Below are 23,279 nucleotides of genomic sequence, written 5' to 3'. Positions count from 1 at the left end.
AAACTGCTCTTCTGCTACAGAAACATCTGCAAAAATTTCTCATTTATATGAGCAGAACAAAATTTTACCCAAAACGATTATGCAAAATGCTTCAGCTCTGGATAACAAAAAGCATTAACTCTTAGAAGCAAGAAATCCAGGGCCAGTAGTCTTGGTAGGGTTACTTCAGTCTTCTGACACCTAAACTAAAAACAGGCTTGGGCAGGTAACTCGTATAATGTCAGAGATACCTAATTTGAATTAATAAATTCAGTCACCTTCTTCACCTAATATCAAATGCATAAGTAGTTAATGTAAAAAAGTATCCACTTTGAAAGAAGAGCAGAGACATTTTCTCCCTTTTTAACACCTGGGAAACTCCTCCCAATGTCCTAGGAAATGGAAAGCCAAACTTTGAAAACCACCATTTAGAAGGCAGGTGCTACTGTGCTACTAAGATTACATAGGAAAAATAAGGAATTTCACAGCCAGTTAAGGAGGTTCACAGAACATGCAACTTAACGTAGCTCTACCTGAAATTTTATACCTAAAGGAGCAAGGAGCTAAGGTAGGTGAAGGACAGTGTTAGGGAAAGCAGTTACACAGAACATGACTGAAGTTCAGATCTTCAGAAAATACTTAGGAGTCTGATAACCACTGAACTTGAAACTGGGGAAAGGAAACTCTCAAGGACTTCTGAAGGATTAGAAATTAGTGATCAAAATTCATTACCAATTACTCTTGACTGCTAAGACAGCAGAGTTGATGATAGCATATATCAGGAGGGGAATATTGCAAGAGTGAAGAGACAACGTTAAGATCATACTATGGCACTCATGAGGCCATAATTAAAAGGCAGTGTCCTGTCTTAGTGTCCAAATTTCAGAAAAGATATGGACAAATAAAAGGAAGAAGTCAAAAACAGCTATAGGAATGAGTCAAAGGTTGGGAAAAATGCACAATGATAATCTAATTTATTAAAAAATAAAATAATATTCAATTAGTTTCATAAATACTTCCCTGCCAGACAGACTTCTAGTACTGGTTGCCTCTTTATCCAACAAAATGGCCTGAGTCATTCCAATTATTAGAAACTGAAGTTACATAACCTCAAAATGGAAATAAGTTTATTATTTTTGCCAATTAAAGTCACAAACTTTTGGAACAGCCTGTCATCTCATGTGGTTGGTTATAGATCACTGGAAGAAATTAAACCAAGATCAAATACCTTTATAGAAACCTTGTAGAAACTGAATGAGTAATTACAAACATGCTGTAGAGACAAATGAAATTGTTTAGCCAGAATTATACAAAGACAGTAGTTCCTCCCACCCAGAGTTGACAAAGCTATTTTAAAAGTTTCAGATTTCAGTGCATCAGGGCAATTCCATTGATTTCAGATAATTTATCCAAGACTCACTTCAATAGAGCTGACATTAAGCACTGGCACAGTGACTCTGAGTAACGCGCCCAAGATTACAACATCCCGTTCAAACTGAAGTAAATACATTTGTAAAGTTTTAAGGAAAACTGATACCTAGGCGTGCTATATTGTTGAATATTGCCTCCGAAGGGTGTTAATTAAAACCATTTGGTATTATGCCATCTGCTGTTTTCAGTGGCACGTTTTAAGTGCTGCAAGATGTAATAGACATACCAGCAATAGGCCAACCAAAAAAAAAAATCATGGTTGGTTCAAGTAAGTAAATCCCGCTTAGGGAAGCACCCTAGGTAAATACTGAAGCATCACAAATCTGCAAGCACAGTTCACTTCCAATTTCCAATTCTTTTTCTTTTTCATATCAGTTACAGATATACAAACACCCTACTTGCATGTATTTCACATTTCAAATTCTCAACAGCAGCAAAAAACTGAGTATCAATGCATACAAAATTTACAAAAATCACTTCCTATTTCACTAAAGGCTACATTGAGTTCACAGTTTGAGTAAAAATACCAACCAATTTTTTTTTTCCCCAAAAGTTTTGATCCACTCAGAAGTCTAAATATGTTAAAAGAACAAAGGTAAACATTCCAGTCACCTGGAAGACTAAAAGAGAACAATCTTTGAATAGACTACCAGGAAAAATATCAAATACTGAAGTAGGGAGATTATTTCATCTCTGAATTCAGCAATGGTGAAGCACATTCTGGGATGCGTGCCCATTCCTGGTGTATATATTTTGTGAAGGATCAGCAATACACTGGAGTAAATTCAGAAAAGGATCTGTAAAAATGAGCTGAACACCAGAAAATGGGCTGGACTTGTTCAGATTGAAACACATTTTCACAAAGAAGGAAAATTTTATTTGATTACCGACCAAGTATCTATAGTGGAAGAAGTTAATCAATAGTAAAGGAAATCTTTAGATACTGTGGTGTGACAAGGCTAATATTTACATGTTATCTCTGAATCTGCATATGACATTTACGATGAAAAACAAGCTGAAGCTAGACAAACGACTGGGGTTAAACCACAACAATCAGTTAGTAATTCAGCTGGTGCCTTTGATTTTTGTTTGCTTCACCTTGAAATACTTACACTCTTGGCATTCTGCAAAGGTAGAAGACTGTGAAAGAGCAGCTGCAGTCTATTACAATGATAATACAGTGAACACAACCACGAAGGCTTTCCTGAAAGCAAGAGAAAAATGATCTGAAATAAAAGTAACAGCAGACTGATGGAATATGGCTGTTCCTTCTGTAAAAATGGATGACAGAATCCCTTAGCTTTTTTTGAGTTAAAAACATGACTCTGCTTTTAATGTTCATGGTAGGTAGGGCTAGTTGGGACTACGGTGACAGCGAGAATCATTTCTCCTGAGAAATAAAGAATTATTCAGCACCACTATTCATTAGGAAAAAAAAAGGAAAAATTATTTTAGATGGCAAAAAGACACGCATAAAACTATATTTTTCTTGCTCTTATGAAGTCTTAATGACAAACGCATCTTTATCCAATGGCAAGCCAACTGATCTTAATTAAAACAAGCTGTGGATGCAGAGGGTGATGGCTCTTATCTGTGTTAACCACCCAGTAAACATTCCTCTTTACCTCCCTTTTAAGAAAGGAACCCCTTGGAATCAGTTAATACCAGACCTTGCAAAAAGGACTGTCCAGACTGAAATGTTTCTATACTGTAAGAAACCTGAAGACTGCTGAGATGAAGACCGAAGGTGGAAGGACAAAAGAAATAAATGCTTGAAAATAGCTTTTAATAATTTCTGATTAAATAAAAATGGATGTTTTAAAATACACTTTATAGTGGGTGACAAAGAAATTATTCTGCAACTCTTACATTAAATAGCACTTTTTTTCTAACATCACCTCACTATACCCAGTAGGGCTGCCTGTGAATGGAGGTGTAACTGAAGTAGAGAAGGGTAATAAACATCTTTCTCAGAGAATGCAATAGGAATGGTCCTGTATTTCATTAAATTTATATTCGTCATGCCTCTAACAACAGAGTTGTGATACAATTTGCACATCGTTTCATCTTTCTACTGACATAAAAAGATTTCCCTATTTCTACTAAGCACTGGTAGGGACCTATACAGCCGTCCACATTAACAAGAAAATTCCAGTATTTCCTTCTGGTCTATTAAAACTAATAATCAGTTCTACTGCACTGACAATGCTGACAAGTTAAAAAACTGTGAATTTTACTCAATAGGGAAATTACCATTTTTGCAAGAGAACTGAGAGTGAAGAGATTCTCAGTAGGTAACAAATGAGATCCACAGGGCTCAACCTATCTGTACCTTAAAGACCAAGTAACTTAGTTTCAAATGGATAAACGAATTTCATTCTTATTTCTGAATTCAGTCATTGGTATCTATACGATACACTAGTATGGTCAGACAAACATTAACCTGATTTTGTCTCGCATAAAGAAGCAAGAGCACATATTAATTTTGAGATTTCAAGTTGAGTTTGTATTGGGGGAAGTTAAAAGTGAAAACATCTGTTAAAATATCATGAATACAGAAATTAGGTAGTAGCCACAAATATAAAACAGAAAGGCAGGGAAGGAATAATAATTAAAAAAACCCTCTGAGTCATATTTTGGAACTTTTGGGGGAACTAAACACCTTACACATGACAGTTGCTAGAGCAATGCCTCAGGTTGAAATTGCTCAGAAATGCAAGGCTCAGTGATGATTTGACAGCCTAACTCAGCAGCAGTTCCTTGGAGTCTATGCAATCACATTCAAGTAAACCCTATGTAAGCAAGAGGAAAAAGTAACCTTTCATTAACCTGTCAGTATTAGTCTTCAATAATCTTGAAGTATTCTATTTCCTCCTGCCAGGGAAGGGTGAGACGTGAAACAAGCAGCAAGATATGCTCCCTACCACACAATATTTCAGTTGGGCTCTTTCTGAAAATACCTAGTTCTCAAATCAGAAGTTTTTCTCATCCCAGCCAGGCATGCAATTATATAAAGGCAAACTCGGTTACCAACTGCAGCAGTAAAACAATTCTCGAAAATTATGTCCACTGCTGGAGTTTCCAATTTTAAAACTAGGTCCAGGCTTTTCACTTTGGGTAAACTGAACACCCTGACCCTGATCTGGCTTCCTACAAGTCAGCACCGGCAAGAACATTGTTAATAAAAAAAAAAAAAAAAAAAAAAAGAGCTACTTAGTGCAGGATCGAGGGGTTTTTAGCGTCTTCATTAAATGGAAGGAAATAGATCATATACAAAATGCATGAACTGGGAGCGACAGAGATGAATAATGTATCCGTTACTTGTTTGCATAATGGAGTTATTTGATCTACTTTGACTTCTCAGGCAGAGCAAAAGCAAAAAGTAATGGTTTTCCCACCTTCTTCCAAGAAAGTCCTCAGCAACTCATGTCTTCCTAAAGGCCACAGAATGCTATAGAATACTAATAAACTTCCAGTGGCTGTGGGGACACCTGTAAAATAGCATAGCAGATTTTGCCACTTGCATTGGGAAGATACCAACCACTGGGTATCTGCCTGACTGAATGAGTGAAGCTCATGCAGAATGTGGCAGACAAATGTCCATTTGTGCTCAAACGGCAAGAAGAGAGAATTTGCATGGGGGAGTGAAGAACAAAGGTCTTTCAGAGAGGTTATTTTCATGGATTTAGGGTCCTTTTACCCATAAACAATCCATACTCTTGTGAACTTTTAATACAGTAGTTTCTCCCCAGATAAGCATTTTAGAAAGCTTTGGAAACTTCTAAATGCTTTCAAAAGCCTTAATCATTACTTTCTGAATTCAAAGGCCATCTGATAACGTTCAATCATTTGTAGGGCAAAATTATGCAGTGAGAAGTTCAGTCCTAAACTGAAGTCAACGGGAGCACTGTCCAATGAGAAGCAAAGCTGAACATCTCTAAGACCTACACCAGACCAGCTTCTGTTGACTTCACATGTAGTAGCCATACTTGTGCAGGTACACATGGCACTGCCCAACTCCTATGGTCTTAGCGCAACTTTTACACAATTGCAGTGCTTTTAAAGCTACAGATCTTGGAGCTCCTGCAATTAGATCTCTCCAAACACTTTTTCACTCCAGCATTAGAACCAAAAGTATTTTGCTTGGATTGGCTTGAAATCGTCTTTGGGCTGTAGGCGGCTAAAGGAGGATGGGGAACACTGATTTTCTTGCTGAAAAAAAGCATTCCCAGTTTCCACCACAACCCCAAGATAAATAAAATGTGTTACTTTTTTTTGAAACACCAAAAATGAAAGCAAAGCACTACCCACAAAAACAATCAGGAAGATTGTTATGTCTGGGATTTTTTGTTTGTTTGGTTGGGTTTTTTTTTTAATCTTTTAAACTACTCTTGAAAGGATGACATTCACCTCAAAACCAAGAGAGACACTTCCTCTGTGGCTCTTCTGCAGGAATATTCTGCTAGGACATTCTGCAGAGGGGAAGGGATTTTCAGCTTCTCAACTAAAGTTACTCTGCTTTCATGTAAAGTAACATAGTAGTTATGCAGAAATCTGTCAGGAATACAAAGGCACTTCTGAATACAGAAAGACCATTTTTAGTAAGATTAACTTCCTCTGAAATTGCAACCAGTTTTTCTACCCACACTCACTTAGTTCAATATCACTTTCTTTCTAGAACTCCCTACATGATACTTGTGGGGGATTTTCCCCCTATTGTTTTTTTTTTTATTTTTTTTTAGATTACTGTTAAAATCAATGCACAGAAATAAAAAATAGTTTTCAATGTTTCCCAATTCAAGGTGCCCTTAAGACAAAAGTATCTCATACTCTGAGTAATAACACCAGGTTTACACACTAAGAATAGTTTTTTGCATTCTTTTAGACTTACACAGTTAATTCCTTGCTCCCAGCATCTTCAGCCAGGAACCCTGAGATTTGTAAATGACTTAGTAGTATGAACATTTACAGCCAAATGTCAGCGAGAAAGGAGTAAAACAAGACATAACTCTTCAACCCTAGCAGCTTTCTTTTGTCCTCATTTCATCCCAAAATGTAAGTTAACAGTTGCCAAATTTCTGTGGTCCTTTAAATCATGCTTAAAGTCAGTACCAGATCCCTCAGAAGGTTTGGTCCAGCAGCTGAAGAGGACTGCCTGGCCTGCCCAAACTGTTATCGTGGCTCTCATGTAGGAATTTAGGGTGCGGGCAGATATGGTGTACCTGAAAACCTTGAGATCATCTGTGGACAAACTTTATAGGTGCTCATTATCATCTCTATGGGAACAGCTTCTTGCTCTACTTTTTCTGAAAATGTCTTAGGAATCCTTGTCTCCTGTAATAGCAGAACCATACTCCTACTGGGTAAAAAAGGTCTTATTACAGAACAGCTTTGGCATTACTTTCGTTCTGGATAATCTAAAATTAACATTAAAACCAGGGATTTTCCAATAAAAAAACCTGCCTAATAGAAATTCATATACAAGAGAAGTCTACATTTGGAGTCTAAAATATAAGTTAGTTCTAACTTACATTATAATAGCTTCCTACATCATGCTCTACTGGATAAAAATGGTTTGCTTACCTTAATGAAAACAATTAAATTCATAGGACTGCATTTTTCTCAGTGTTTACATATTTGAAATTTAATAAAACGGCTTTTTCCCCATCTGATTTGTTTAGTTAATATCCTCGCTATGCTCTCTCAAATAATTACATCCTCAAGTAAGAGGCTCCTGTTATTTCTCTTTCATTACACTTTTTTTTTTTTTAGCTAAGCCTGCTGATCTCTTTTCCTCATTACTTCTCATACCTGAAAGCACCTTTCATTTCATCAATAGAATATTGCTGTAATTTTTAAGTTCTAGGAGAAAAAATAACTAAGAAGGGACCTTCTCATTGTGACCTAGAAGATGCTGAGCTGTGTTTTACAAAGCAATAGCACATAACAAGGTGCACTGGCAATACAGCAATAGCACATGGCTCCTCTGTCAGAATTTGCTTGGGTGTACCGACAAACTGGGCATTAATGCTTTAATCACTTCAAACATGACCGTATACAGCCAAATACAACCCCACTTTTAAATTACTGTCCTTACACAACAACTAACTTAATGGCAGGACTTTCACGGACAGAGGTTGACAAAGTAGTTCAACAAATGTTAGCTTTAGTCATTATAAATATTTTCAGTGCAAGTCATAAGAAAGAGCAGTTTGTTTCCAAACTTCCTATCCAGCATCCCTGACTTCCTATCCAGCATGAGGAAAGGAATCATCCAAAATTGCCCAGCCAGGTCTAAACCCACCCCAGTATTGTTAATTACTGCCCTAAAAACTTGCTTTGTTATTGATAACCTGATTCATTACAAAACATTAAAAAAAAAAACTGGACAGAAGAAAAACAGGAAAACCATGAGCCTCTCCCACTAAGTGGTATGTTTTCCCCACCATCCTATCCCTTTTCCTTGGTTTGAATACAGTCTACTTGATTGCAAACTCTTCAAGTCTGATTTACATTTGCTTTTAGGAACATCTACTTACATGACAATAAACATGTCTGTATTTCTTATATCCATGGTGTAGAACCCATGACACATTTTTCCCAGTACGAGTGGGCTTTTTTCGGGAAAAGTTCTTAACATTTGTCTCCATAAGAACTAGAGCAACTCTGGCACATGGTATCACATTACAGAACACATCGTCATCTCCTGAAGAAGCTATACTGCGGGCCCTTCCTGTGAAGATCAGATTGTGCCTCAACATTCAGGACCATCAGATACGAAATGTCAGTTAATGGCATTTTGACAGAGACAAGAAAAAGCAATTCTTTGTGAGAAAGGGGAATAGATAAAAACAATACTATTTTGAAAGAGTGCTGAAAAGAATACTCATTTTGGAATCTACATTGCAAATATCTTCAGATGTTTTGACAACTCACCATCCCTCCAATATGTAATCTTTACCTTTCAGTCAGAGCACAGTTTCTTGAGTCAACTCTCACAAGATCAGTGTTAGCAGTGGTTTAAGGGAGAACCTACTTTATACAAGTAGGGAGAAAAAGAGAAAAAGACAAAGTTAATGTCTGCTGATCCGAACGTGGACTTTTTCCTTACAGCTGTCTGGCCAGTGTTTTGAGGTGAATGTGCAAACTGTGCAAGTTGCTTTAAAAAAGCTGTGCTGTTTCTTTAAGAACCAGTTGGCTTCTGTATAAAGATTGTCTAAGACTGTTATTATGAGGCTCCACACTTCTTGTGTCTATCCTGAGCAAGATTCACTCAGTTCACGTCTGTAGCTTTTCCTCTCCAAAAGCCAAACTGGCAGTCTCAGGCAAGCATCCAAAATCTAGTTGTTGTTTTTCTTCTTACAGACTGTTTTCAGGGAGAGAGAGATGTGACCAGTCCAATGGTGCTCCCCACGAGGCTCTGAGGCTGCCACAGCACCCCAACGCATTGCCTTCTTTCTTTCAACATGATGCAATGTAGGAAATAAACACGACTAATTCTGTAATCAAAATGTAGCGGGGATATTTAAGAAGGCACAAAGAAAATTGTCAGAGGCCCACTGAACATCTTTCCTTGATTTTCATTATAGAGACAAGCTTAACAGGAATTAGGCTCTTAACTGTCCACCAAGTTAACAAGTCTGAGGAAGATGCATGAAGGGAAAAAAAAAGTTTCTTCTACTATTGCTCTATTTTTGTTCAGCTGTGCTCAGAGTTTTCATATATAGGAGCAGAACCGGTTCAAAATAGAGACAAGCTGCTGATACGGCACGCCAGATCCTGCCATTTCTGCACTTCCACCTCTCACAGGAGAGGCAGAGACCTTTGTGGTACCCACCTGCAGCCACTCGTCCTGTGCAGCCCTGGGAACGCTGCTCCACAGTCCAGCAACCAGGAGTTTTACAGCAACCACATTAACTCCTGTCTTCTTGAAATTCATTACAGAGTAGTAACATTTTAAGGTTTTAAAGAAGTTTTGGGTTTTTTTTCACGTGCATTATGCTGTTAATGGCAAAAACTTCACAATGTGAGTGTCTGAAGCAAAAAGGAAACCAGCTCTGAAGTAGAAAGCTCTCTAATGGGGTTAGACTAAATAAAATTGTACCAGACTGTTGTATAATTGTCTGGGTTTGGAAGACTCTCAGCCAATTTAAGTTTAGAAAAGACAACAAAGGGGGTGGGAGACATTTACTATACTTCAAAAACCTTCAGCAACTGAAAGAGTAGCAGGACCAGGGGTACACATGATGAAACGATTCAGTGCTTCTGTGACTTTACTGAGTATATATTAAGCCAAAGGGGAGTATTAGATAATGTAATCCGATCAACTACATAACCCAGACCACACCACTTCGAACAAAACACCTCTGCCTGGATCCCGACAGCATGTGAATGGCTAATAAGGGTCTTCCAGAAAGGTATCTGGTCTGCATTTGAAAACCAGAGAGAAGAGGTTGGACCATATTTGGATTTGATTTTCCTGGTTAACGGTGCAAGTATCACCAGCCTACAATGCATTTGCGCTCACGGTCACCAGGGCAAAATAAACACCACAAACAAATCTATAAGAATACCTTCACCCCCCACCCTCCTCAGTGGCCCAGCTATCAGACAGCAGAAGGGATTTCATGTAGATGGGAGAAGAGGAAGGCCCAGGTCCAAGGGAGAGCGCAGCAGTCTGCTGCTCCCCGCACGCCTAAACACCCGCACACTTGTACAACACACAAGTTTCCGCCGGTTTCAAAACCTACTTCAACCCAATGCATTCCAGCATATTTACAAGAGGCACTACATAAGCTGGTAAGAAAACAAAAATAATAGGAAGAGAATAATAGAAGAGATCAGAAATATAGTTAGAAAGAAAAGCTGAAACTCCAAAGCATTTCACTGGATAGTCAATCTAGAGAGGAGAAAAGCAAAAACAGATTTAAGGCAAAGAGTTGCACACAAATAGCTTCATTTACATCTGCATGCTTCCCAAAACCAGGAATACAATCTAAAACTAAGGCTAGGCTAAGCTAGAGACTCCCATTTAAAATAAGACTGCAGACTCAAGAGCACAAATTTATACAGTTGTCTGGGGTTGTTTTTTTCCAAAAAGGCAAACTGTGGTGTGGGATTTGGTGGGGGGAGAAGGTGGAGGGGAAAGGGTCTGATTGTCCCAATTATGACACTGTATCAAAAGGCAAAAATAATTTTTGGTAACATCCAAGATGGCCAAACAGCCCCAAGGTCCCATTGTACCAGGTGCTAGACAGAGTCATTTCACCTCCACTCAAATAAATTGCCAATGAAAGAAAACATTAAAAACACATCACTACAGTGGTGGCTATCAATACAAAGCTGCTTCCTGAAAAGTAAAATATGACCACTGTGACATCTGCAGTCATTCCAAAAATGAAGGGAAATGCCGCTAGTAAGGTAAGTGGTTATTTTATTTCAGCAAATAAAAGGGTTCTCCGTTCCAAAAGAGGAAGCAGAAACGAAAGACTTTTTTTAACCTGCACAGAGGTGCTCCAGAAGTCAGAATGAACGCCTGCCAGAAACCCATCTGACCTCAACGATTTGGACCACGTCCACAGAGCTATACTTACTAAGAGTATGTTGCTTGCACTGATGGTTAAATTGAACAAGAAAATCAATAGTACCTGAGAAGGTGATAAAGGGAGAACGATCCTCTGAATGGTAAGCTGATTAGCCTTTGTTGCAAGAGGGAAGAACATATCCCATTTGCTTTCATTCTGCCTCCAAGATCTAAAATGCCTCGCTACAGAGGATACTCGAAAAAGCTAGTCATAGAACAAAGCACAACAGGGGCTCTGAGGGCCAGCGCAACAGGTCAGCAGCTCTGCTCATCTTTGCTGAGATCACAGATTACTGCCTCTGTTCTTCAGGATCAAACAAGGATTAAAATCATATTAGTGAGAACTGCCTGCATGCTCCAGACTGAAACACCAATTCCTAATGTAAAGCTATTGCTATGAAATCATACAGCTATGGAATGTCTGAATAGATAACTATAAACATACTCACACTTGCAACCCAAAATTATTTGGGACTTAATCAAGGCAAGAAATAACAGGGAAACAAAACCAAGGACTGTTCTTTGTAGGAGTATTTATACCTTTGGAGAAAACAAATGGAGTGGAATAAGAGCACAAAGTCAAATGTTTGATGTTTGCAGTCGACAAGTGAGACACTATTTCATTGTAAATAAAAGTTAATGTTAACGTTAACAGTGTTATTCTTGTCATGTAACTCTTACTAAGAAGGCACGTATTCAGCTGTTGTATAGACTTTATCCTTTTCAAGCCCTCCTCTTCTTCCATCACTCTTTTCTTGATAGGACGTTTAAGCTTGTAGCTCTAGCTTAAGGGGAGCCTTCTGCGGCCATAGGATCCCACTGACATACATGGTGCTTCACATACACACCAGCCTTGCTTTCTTTCATACATCTGCGAGACATGGCAGTCATTTCTTGGGTAACATACATATACATTTAAACATAGAATTAACTCAAGGGCTATGGAAAATTCAGTGAGAAGTGAAGACTTCAAAATTGATGCATCTCTTCATTATTCCAGATGTTCCAACATTTTCACCATTTAGCAGTGTAATAACGATATACAAACAGGGAAAACACTTAAATATTGCAGTACAATACAATGATAAAGATGCAAAATGTGACTCCTTATAATCATATAATCACTGAAAAAATATTTTTAGGTTACACTTGTAACAAAAGTGACTGTTATAACGTATCATTTTTGTTAAGCAACATTAGAAAGCAGCTAGAATAATCCACTGATGCATAATTAAAAGCAATTCTCAATCACATATGGAAATGAAACACAACTGAAATACACATTAAACCTGTAAAAATAATTCTTCTTTAAGTGGCTCACTGAGTAGTACTTCATAAAAATTGCTTTTTATAATTACACAGACTATGTAGCAATAAAGCAGTCCCTCAGAAAGCAATCATTATTACGGAGTCCTATCCTACAAGAAAACTCAAACTTCATTCAAAATTAAACTTCATTCCATTACCAAGGGGGAGGCGGAAATCAGTCTTGGAATTTTTCACAAAAATATTGCAGAAGATTCATATCAGGATGACTGCAGCATTTTATTTAGACATTTATTTCAAACAAGCATCCTATTAGTTATCCATATAAAAATTCTGTATAATTGAACTACCAAGAAATGCCTCTTTCAGCTAGTGTAATGCAGTATTCACTTTGAAGGGCTCTGGAACAATATGAATTCAGGAGTTTAAGCTCTACAGGGCAAATGTTTGCTCTCACATGCTTAAAACCAATTTGTGCCATGTCTTGTACCTACTGGAATATGAAAATGTTTTATCATTTCTTGTAAAAGTTTACAAGTTCTGGAGTGCTGCTTTATTTGACTTCCTTTCTTGGAAGAGAGACAAACTGTTTTGGCTGAGCTAAAAACCACAATGACTATCCAATGGCACAAGATAGATGTGATTAGTAGTGGAAATGGACAAATGGTATCAAAAGTTTCTAAACTTTTCAAGAGGAAAAAAGGACATGTTTTTGGTGGGGCTTTGACTGGTAGACAGGTTTCTAGAATTGCTCAAGATGTTATCACCAAGCCGTTTTCCATTACCATACAACAGGACTTTCTCAAAATGTCTTTTTCTCATTTTCTCCTCATAAGAAAGAATTAAAACTAATGCACATTTTTAATCAATTTTTATCAGTCTTTCAAATTATTCAATTTCCTAGAGCAGCTCCCTGAAATACTTATTTTCGTATTTCCAAATTAATACATTTTTAAAATGTTAATTCAGGAAAATGCACTGCTGGTCTTGGTTTCACTCCATTTCAGGATGAAAACAAGTATCAAAACGTCATAATAACAATTTACTGAATAGCCCTAGCAATTCTCCTCTATCTCTAGGACAGTATCCTATACATTGTAGACTAATTTACTCTGTTTAGAAAACTCACATTTTATAACGCAGCATATGTTATCCAAATAAATCCCACTACCATATCTATATTACAGAACTTCCCCCCTTTCAAAGCTTTAACCGTCAGATACTTAGATAATATATATGAAGGGATAAAAAGATTTCAACCCTAGCCCAAGCAGCAAGCCAGTATCATCATTCAAAATCTTAGTGTTATCTCTACTAAATCAGCTTTTGAAGTTCTGAAACTAAATAAGCAGATATGCTTGCAGCTATTAACTAAAAAATAAGAATCTGAATATACTTACACCATTTCTTCTATTGTAGTAGGAGAAAGAAGTGTTGAACTCGTTATAGAAAAAGTATCAGAAGTAAATGATTACTCAAAAAACTCACATGAACATCTTCACACACTTATGAGAAGTTTAAAAGAAACAACCGGTGAGCAAAAGCAGTTGGCAATGGAAGAGAGTCTTGACATAAGTGCAAATAAAACAGTGTGGAAACACAAAGCTCAAAAGGAATACCGTATTCTCCAGATATAAATCAGACAGGCAAAATGAATCCTGTGAAAGATGAAAGAAGAGCTGACCACAGAATCACACAGCAGCTGAGGCTGGAAGGCACCTCTACAGATCATCCAGTCCCAACCCCTGCTCAGAGCAGGCTCAGCTAGAACAGTTTGCCCAGGGCCACGTCCATTCAGGTTCTGAATACCTCCAACAATGGAGACTCCACCATATCTCTGGGCAACCTGTTCTAGTGTCTGACTACCCTCACAGTGTAAAAAAAAAAAAAAAAAAAATTTCTTTTTCTGTTTCAGTTTGTGCCCATTGCCTCTTGTCCTGTCACTGACTACCCCTGAGGAGAGTCTGGCTCTGTCTCCTTTATACCTTTCCATCAGGTATTTACACACACAGATAAAATCCCCCAAAACCTTCTCTTCTCTAGGCTGAACAGTCCCAGCTCGCTCAGCCTCTCCTTGTTCAACAAGTGCTCCAAACCCTTCATCATTCTGGTGGCCGTTCACTGGACTCACTCCAGTACATCCATGTCTCTTGAACTGGGGAGCTCAGAACTGGACACAGCCCTCCAGATGCTGCCTCACCAGGGTGGGTAAAGAGGAAAGATCATCTCTCCCTCGACCAGCTGGCAATGCTCTGCCTAACGCAGCCCAGGATACAGTTGGCCTTCTTTGCTGCAAGGGCACATTGCTGGCTCATGGTCAACTTGATGTCCACCAGGACCCACTGAGCCTTTTCTGCAAAGCTGCTTTGCAGCCGTTCATCCCCGCAGCCTGTACTAATGCATGGGGTTAGGTGCAAGACAAGGACCAGCATCTCCCCAGCCTCTGTAACATCTCATCACAGAACAGTTCTAGTAGAATGCCTATGTGCAAACACCCAAGTCATTCACAGTTCCCTATATATGTATATATAAGCATGCATGCGTGTGCATTTATATAATGTTCATACATATGCATGCACTTACACAGATTAGCTGTAAATAAATGTATATATAAAAACATAAACACAAAAAATATTTGACGGTTGCAAAAACTCAATTTATCAGCTATAGAGAAAGCCCAGTTTGTTTCTCAGCTCAGATCAATCCAGTTAGCTTGATTTTCAAATGTAAGAGTAAGACAATAACCGTTTTAGATGAAAGTTACAGGACTCACTTTGCCTAAATTAGAATGCATAGTTATACCACTCAATGAATATTATTTTCCCTAGCCAACCATATCAGAAAGATGAAAAAATTAACAGAATGATTAGATGGAATTGGTCGTGTAAAAACAGTAGCTGCTATATTCTGACAGAAACAGCGGAGCTCAGTAAGCAAATCCTACTATCTATTTTATGCCAATAAATGGAAACTGATTGCCCTGCGAACAATAGTTTTGGTAAATCTAGGAACTAAAGTTAACTGCAGAGGAATTCTGATCCTGCTGCAAAAAGAAAACAGTGCAGTATTACAAATATAAAATTGTCTTATTTGTCTCTACAGTGATATCTACTTTTCCTCACCATCTCTTCCAAGTAAAGGAGGAATCAAAGACAGTAAATATCTTCTTTATTTTAAGACGTTTACATGCATAAGGTGTTGGGGAGAAGTATTTTTTCTTTCACTACTTATACACTGACAGAAAGTAGAGTAAAACCCTTAAAGGAGATGAACGAGAAAATATGATGAAGCTCAGTAATGGCTTATAAACTAGCAAAAACATAAAAAAGAAAAGAAGAAATATTCAAAAAGATAATGATTAAAAATCAAGTGTTCTGCATTCCCATGTTAGTACTGGTGCTTAATATCTTCATGATCTAAAACAGCACAGGGTGACAAAGCAATGAAGAAACACAAAAGAAGGTATTAAGTAGGTTAGTAAAGGCTGAGGAATTTCTAGGAGACTGGTCCCTGCTCAGAGAATGGATGACCTGATAGCCATCAGTTTACAGTACTGGCAAATACAAACTAGAAGAACAAATCATACGAGCTACTGGGATCTAAACAAAAGCATAGGTAAACCAAAAGCAGTTCTTTTTCATTTGCAAAAACACATTCACTTCCTACCAGAAGTCACCAACAAAAATTACGGTATTTGAATGTCTAGTGCTCCAAAATTGTGCTCCAAAAATAAAATTAAATTAGTTTGTTTCCATTAAGGCTATTACTATGGCTCAGCACATTGCTTTGAATATGAAGATTCAGCAGCTATTCTCTCTAGTTTTTCATCTTGGGATCTTTAATATGTTTTCAGTCTAGTTTTAATTTGTTATAGAAAAAGAGGAATGAACTTTCTTCTCAAGGCTAAATTAAACTTGTCTCTTGTGTAGGTATCATGAAGGATAAAAAAAAGCAGGAGACAGTCGCTACATTTAATAAAAGCTTTTTTAAAATAAGGCAGACGAGTTTTTTCCGTTAGTTTACTGTTTCTCAAGTCCATGCTTTTTCAACAAAAATAATTAACTGTAGAACACGTGCATGAGCAGAATTTTCATATTTTAACAACCAAAAAACCCTCTGCAGAATATTGCCTGAGTAAGAAAACAGCTAAGTATGCAAGTCAGGGACAGAGTTTGCACTGTTCATAGGAAGCTGGTGTCCTTTGCAATGACAGCAAGTGCAGCAACAGTGTGTTTAGCTAAGAGGAGGTTGGGTGGCTTCATTTTTTTACCAGAATGCTATCACAAATCAAGATCACTAAGAAAACTACAAAGCTGGTCAGACACAGGTTTCAAAAATATGTCAGGATGCTTAACTCTTCCTGGAAGTATCTGAAGCATGGGGTGGGTGCATGCTGTAATGCACCCCAAAATCCCAGGCTGGATCATCATCAGGACTCCCTTTCAGCTCACATGCTCGGCGTAACTTTCTGCAGAAACCAAACTGTGGAGAGGGTAATTTGCACGCCTGGAGATCACACCTCAATTAGAGTCAGGGCGTCTGTCAATTTAGAGATAATAATTTTGCCTTTGTGTGCCAGCTGTAAGATGGCGGTACTAGTCTTTATATTATCTCACAAGATATGGGAGTACTTGCATATCTTCCAAGATAAGCATATCAAATCTCACACAGGATGGACCAGATGCTTTGATACCAAAATGCTGTATATTTATCTAATTGTGCTTAATGCTACTAGAGACATTTTTCAGATACTGTACAGTCCGCTGAATGTAGTGATAATAAATGAGAGCCCTGAATGAAGCTGTGCTCTCTTTATGCCTAGATCTGATACAGCTACTGCCACTTCACATCTGGGAAAGGTAACTCACAGCCAGTCTGCCAAAGGAGAACGGTCCAGCCTGGCTACAGTCCTCAGGCTCTTTGCTGCAAGGTTTCCTGTGGCCCCCAATAGACCCTGATCTTCTGTCTCTTGCTACAGTCAGTCAGTTTCTCAGTCTCTCTCCAGGGAAGGGCTCTTCCCTGCACCCATCCCCCTCTCTGTGACTTCCCCTTTGCTCCCACCAGCCACATTCTGTCCATGTCCCCCCAGCTAACTAAACTTCTGGGCCTCGCCTTTTTCCTTCCCAAACACGATGGGGAGGAAATGGCATTGCCTAATGGGATGCTCTGTCCAGCAGCGAAAGATCTGAAAGAACTGGTAATTGATGCAATGCTATCAGCGCCTGTCAACTGCAAGACAAACCAAATATCTCCCTACTATTTTCATTTTTGTCAGACAGCATCATTCAACCAATCATCTACTGCTTTTCGTTTTTAACTCTGGAGAAAAGAAAACAGCAGCAAATAGAACTGACCTGGATGAATTTAAATGCTCAAGTTAACACTGCTAACTAGGATGGAAGGAATTGTTGCAAAGGTTTTCTTCTTTTGAAGAAAACATTGATAACTAAGATTAGCTCCTACAAAACAGAGTCATTTAAATTTTTTTCTAAAAAGGCAAAGATGCTGTAGCTAAGCAACCTGGCTCTTCCTTAAACTGAAAGTTGGTTTTCATAGCACCTTGTTTACCACTGAAAGCTCTGACAAACCTCCACCTTATTTTATGTAATCGTGTCTGAGGGAGTGCCAGATTAGATCTGGTATACTGTCATAAAGGTACTTTTACCACGAATGCAGATGATGCAAAGTTATTTTTAAAATAGCATTTGAAATGTTCTTTGTGTCTACTGCATGCTCTTCATGTACACCGGGTTGTGTGAGCAGCGATCAGTTTGAGAGAACAGATATGCCTTTCTGGTTTTGGATCCAAGACGTGCTGGCTGTTTTATCTGTGTACCAAACCAAGCCGCTCCCCTTTCTGTCTTAGATTGTCCCTTTAGCCCAGATTTGATATAGCATTTAGTATTTGTATTCTACCATTAAAGATCTTGTTTTCTTCTAAGAAGAAATATATCCTGACATACGCTCTCTACCCTGGTTTGGCTACTTCTCTTGCCCTATCTTGGATGCAATCTGTAGCTCCAAGGATGATGATTATTTCCAAATTAGAACTACATTCCATAAATCCTGTTCACTCAGACTGAATCACCAAACAGCTTTCTTTTCAAATTTTTCTCATTCTGACTGCATTTTTCCTAATGGACAGGACAGAAAACACATGGAAGTAATAAGCAAAACTAATGATACTGGATACGACCCACTAGTTTATGACTTTGGATGCTAATCTCTTGTCATGCTTCCCGTCCCACAGAGTATGTGCATTAATAGCCTCTTCCCAGTTTGACAAGGGCACTGGAAAGGATCTGTTTGAAAAACCTGGAAAGCACCATTTTTCTTCCTCTCTCCCAACTCAGTCCCCATTACAATTTTATTTTTAATCAGCCCTTGCCTCCCCCTTTTTCAGTTGGTTGTCTGTAAGACTATGTACAGTATAATAAAATACGATGGTCCCAAATGTTTTGCTAAACAATAGAAAAAAGATTTTGGCTGTACTGTTCATTTGTTTTCCTTTCTCAATTGGTTTTGTGTTTGTGCAGAATTAATACACACACAGTAGGCCTATGCATCTTTCTACAAACAGATACACACACACTATATACAGACAGCAATGCAGCTTTTTTGTTTACTCTGCCTCTCTCATTCCCTCTAGATATTTTTGCATGCTGTCATTTGTGGAATACTGCTGAAACCCAAAGGGATGTCAGCTGAGCCTGCCTTGTATTGCAAGCTGTTGGCAGTCTCATTAAGGATGGGGGAACAGCGTGGTGTCCGCTGCTGTTTTTCAGACTGATGCTGCTGGTTAGAAGCATTCGTCCGAGCTCAATGGGCTACGCCAGCTGATTTCTTCAGACACTCCTCAGCCTTGATTTTATTGTTGGTGTCTCAGCAAGGACTCTAAACTTGTTACTAAAAGTGCCAGCAGCTGCTGCCAGCACATATGGGGAAGGAATCTAATATATTAAAAGAAAAATCTTCAAAGGTTTCAAAGAGGGTAAAAATGCATGTTTTCTTACCCCCATAACCAGCCTTGCCTCTACAATGAAATTACTTTGGATTTGTTATTGGGTAACTATATTTTTTTCTATGTTTGTTAATTTCAGAATTATCTGCATCATTTTGTTCTCTGCCCAATTCATTTTAATTATTTCTAACCCTGCAGATACTACCCGCCTCATCTGTTGCGGCCCCACAGAATCCAAATCTCTTGCCCATGTATTTTTTCGGGGAAACTGTTCCCTATTTGGGTGTCAAGGAAGAGGGCAGGAAGAAGAATGTAGCTCTCTGTGCTTCACTGAGTTGCCCATCCTTCCCTGAGGTCAAGAAAAGAACACCTGGCCATCAGCCTCTCTTGGGCTGATACAATTAAAAAAAGAGAAAAAATCACAACTGAAATAGACTTTAGCTACTACTGCAGTTCGGCTTTACTATGTAAAGTCTCACGTAACTTCCTGCCTAATTAGACTGGGCAGTTTCCAGTCATCCTGAGGTTGAAGAAGGGCACTCTTGTTCTCCCAGTTCACCTAGGCTGCTATGAAATCAGGGATATGTGGGTCCTGTGCACAAAAGAGAACAAATCAGGAAAACATATGACTATATATTAGGAATTTAGGTAGTCAATTTAGAAATGGGGAATCTAAAGTTCCCAGTGCTTGCTTTTGTTTTGTATTCAATTTGAGGGCACCATACATAAAGCAAGATATTTAAGAGTCACCAATCCATCTTCCTGAAGAACACCTAAATCTAAGGACAGATGGCAGTTAAAGGAGGAATAGTATGTCTAAGCGTTTTGTGTATTTGAGTTGTAATACTCTTTAATTCCCCAACCACACACTATTTTTCTTTCAAGCAAGGACTAGCACTACAACTATTTCATCACATAGTCAGGTTACTCTTGATGACCTTCCAAAGCCATATCCCAATGTCACGGTTAGCATCATCTCCTAGTCATTTTGTGCCAGAGCATGTGAAGGCAATACAGTACTTTCAACAACAATCTCTTTATTTTCTGGTAGGAGTTGGGTCCCATCCATTCCTTCCCTTTTTCTGTCTAGCACATACAGACCACTGGTTTACTGTATGTTTACATTCACTGTAATGCACCTCCATCTCCCTCCTTTCAACTGATTTTTATTTAGAAGATAAACACTTCAGGACAGCACAGAAAGTAGGAAAATTTGTCTACGATGTATCTAGCAGATTTTAGCCACTATAAAATTAACTGCAATAGAAGACAAAGTAAAGAAACATTTTAGTAACCCATAAGTTGTTTTTTCTCCTCCTGTCCATTCCCTAAGTCACTCCCTTCCCCTTCACTTGCTATATTTTCATAGCGTTAGGAAAGAGGGGAGTTGTATCTCTGAAATACTGAGCTTTATGCCTTAGATTTAATGACACTAGTAGACTTTCAGAGCCAAATCAGAAATTCACTATGGCAAAGGCTTACCAAACGGTCTGCGGAAAGGCTATGCTGCACTAAATACTCAAGTCATCTAACAAAACTAAAGAGAGGAAGGAGGGTCTAACTTAAGCAGAACTGGAAATCCAGAGATCTCTGTTCTCTTCCTTACTCTGCTGGAGACACACTTTGTAATCTGGGGCACAGCATTCCAGCATCAGGTATTTCTGTATCTGCCTTGAAGAAGATAAGAGAGGATTGGGGAATATAATTTCATTAGCATTTATAAGGCGAACTGTGTGGGAAGCATTGTTGCACAACTATGTAATTTACCCTTATTCCACAGGGTACATTCCAATGAAACAAAGGGTGAAAAGCAGCATATGGGACCTGCTTGTAAAGAAAGAAGTCCCCAACAGACTGAACTCTCCTAAAGTGGTGACCATAGGGTAAAAGGAGAGAAAGCTTCTCTATAGATTGTTCCCAGCAACTCCCCATCCCCAGGGTCACTGTTATTAAGCAAGGAGTCTCATCCTCTTCAGGCGCAATAAGGAAAGGCACTCCCTGACTGCAAGTTTCATTTTGGGGGAGGTTTGTATTACCTATATATCCTTCTCTTAGCCATGAGAGCCTTGTTCATTTAACACTCTAGTAAGTGTCATGGAGAAGGAAGAACAGCTGGCAGGTTTTTGCTCTACATACAAGTTGAAAAGTCATTCATGAAGTGGCATTCATCTCCTTACCCATGTTATTAACACCTGAAGGTCTGAACATGAGCCACTCATGTATACAGCATCACTCATTAAAGAACTTCTGGCCTAGAATGTGTATTTTCATTCCTTTTTGCATCACAGGAACTCACTTATGGACTACAGCATCGCAGTAGGCTTACTAAAACAAAAACATGCAACTTTTCCAGTATGAAAAATAAAACATGCTTTGTAACATCAGCAAATGTAGTGCTTCCTATCGTCAAAACAGCACAAAGCAGCTCTGGTTTTATACTGATATATCAGATTGGACTCAACAGTAGCAGAAGTGCTATATAAAAAAAAAAGATTACTGTAAACTATGTAGAGCAGTCTTTGTTAGCTCTGAAGAACAAGAAAAACACTATGCAGAATAAACAGGGACAGGAAAAGAAAAAAAAAGAAGTAGAAACAGTGTGAGTGAGTCTGGTAAATAAAAGCTCTGCAAAGAAACTTACTTGAGCACAGCCGGCTTTACAACAACACACCCCAGAATCCCAACATGAAAAACTGATCTGTAATGTACATTTTAAGTAAAAGAAATGTTATTCTCTCCTTCAGCAGATAGGAAACGCCCACCACCCTCTCAGCAGGAGAGTGAAGCCCAGAATGCTAAGAACCCCGTCCTGGCTCAAAGCTGGTGGAGACACCATCTCTGCATCAATGCTCCATGACAGCCACCTCAGTTTCTCATGCACAGTAAGAGACCAAATCATAGAGGTGAGATTTCCAGCTTGCCCACTGAGATACTAAGACTGGCATTAAAATGTTTTTTGCAAGTCATAAAAAAAAAAAACTTTCTGTAACCCCTAAGGTTGTCTTTCATGCAGAATTTCATTCTGCACTCAGTTTTCTAAATGACACTCCGCTTGCCTCATGTGCAATAATAAAATGGAAGGTAGATTTTACTGAATGTCATATTCATTAAGAAAACCCCTTTTCATAATCAGAGCGAATTCTACAGAGAAATAAAAACTACTTTTTACTCCCATGAAAATGAATTGTGAAGAGTGAAAAAAAAAAAACCACACTTTTATTTCCCCCCCTTCTCCAACAAATTCTTCCAGAGAGAGTAGCTTTTTGTGTGTTCTCTCCAGGACACACTCTTAAGGACTTAGATTTGGAAGGGAAGTATAATTGTGGAATTATATCAGTTCAGTTTGACTCAGATTCTGTTTTGCTATATATTAAGAATACAGAGCATGATTCGGAGCCCATTACAGCAAACAATGGGCTTTGAACAAGACTAAAGGTGTGTTAAAGCCCACCATTGACTTTTCTTCATTTTCTCCATTTTACTTTTGCCTTGGTTTTCCTTAGTCTTCTCATAGGTTTGGGTTTTTCTTCCTTTTCTTCTTGGTTGCAGGAAGAGATGCAACTTACAATCCCACCCCTCTGCTGACAATTTTGCTCATAAGACACTAGGAAAAGGAGAAGCACTTGCCAAAATATATAATCACATTCAGGATAAATAGCATATATTAAAAAAACCAAGGTTTACCAGATCTCATGGGAAACAGTATTTTCTTCTAGGAAGAAACATGAGATTTAAAAAGTGTTCCCTTGAATTCAGAAGTCAAAAGTATTTGACAAAAAAAAAATTTCTTTTTTTCCATTTACAGAAATATGTCATTTAAAATTAGTCTTTATCAAAGACTACTTGATTTCTCATATCAAGTTTATTTTAAGAAAAAGAAAATTCAAGTGAAAAATACCAAAAAGGATGTTTACAAAAATTTTTAGTTTTCCTTGCTCGAAAATGTTAGTAGATGTATTCATCAAAACCAACTCTCTTTTCCTAAATTTAGATTTGGCTTTGATAAATTGGCATTTCGTAACAAATTAGGCAAACATGTCCTGACTTCTGGTAGACAAC

At 38.3% G+C, this 23,279-nt stretch overlaps 1 protein-coding gene across 1 annotated transcript in view; it reads right to left on the bottom strand.

The window, feature by feature from the left end:
- Positions 1–23,279, bottom strand: part of GPR158 (G protein-coupled receptor 158) — a gene marked incomplete at its 5' end in the record, with an annotated part of 203,150 nt that overhangs the window by 163,075 nt on the left and 16,796 nt on the right. The window lies entirely within an intron of this gene.

The sequence above is a fragment of the Pygoscelis adeliae genome, unplaced genomic scaffold (assembly GCF_000699105.1).
Source record: "Pygoscelis adeliae isolate BGI_AS28 unplaced genomic scaffold, ASM69910v1 Scaffold27, whole genome shotgun sequence".
Taxonomy (NCBI): domain Eukaryota; kingdom Metazoa; phylum Chordata; class Aves; order Sphenisciformes; family Spheniscidae; genus Pygoscelis; species Pygoscelis adeliae.
This window is presented reverse-complemented; position numbering and strand designations above follow the sequence as displayed.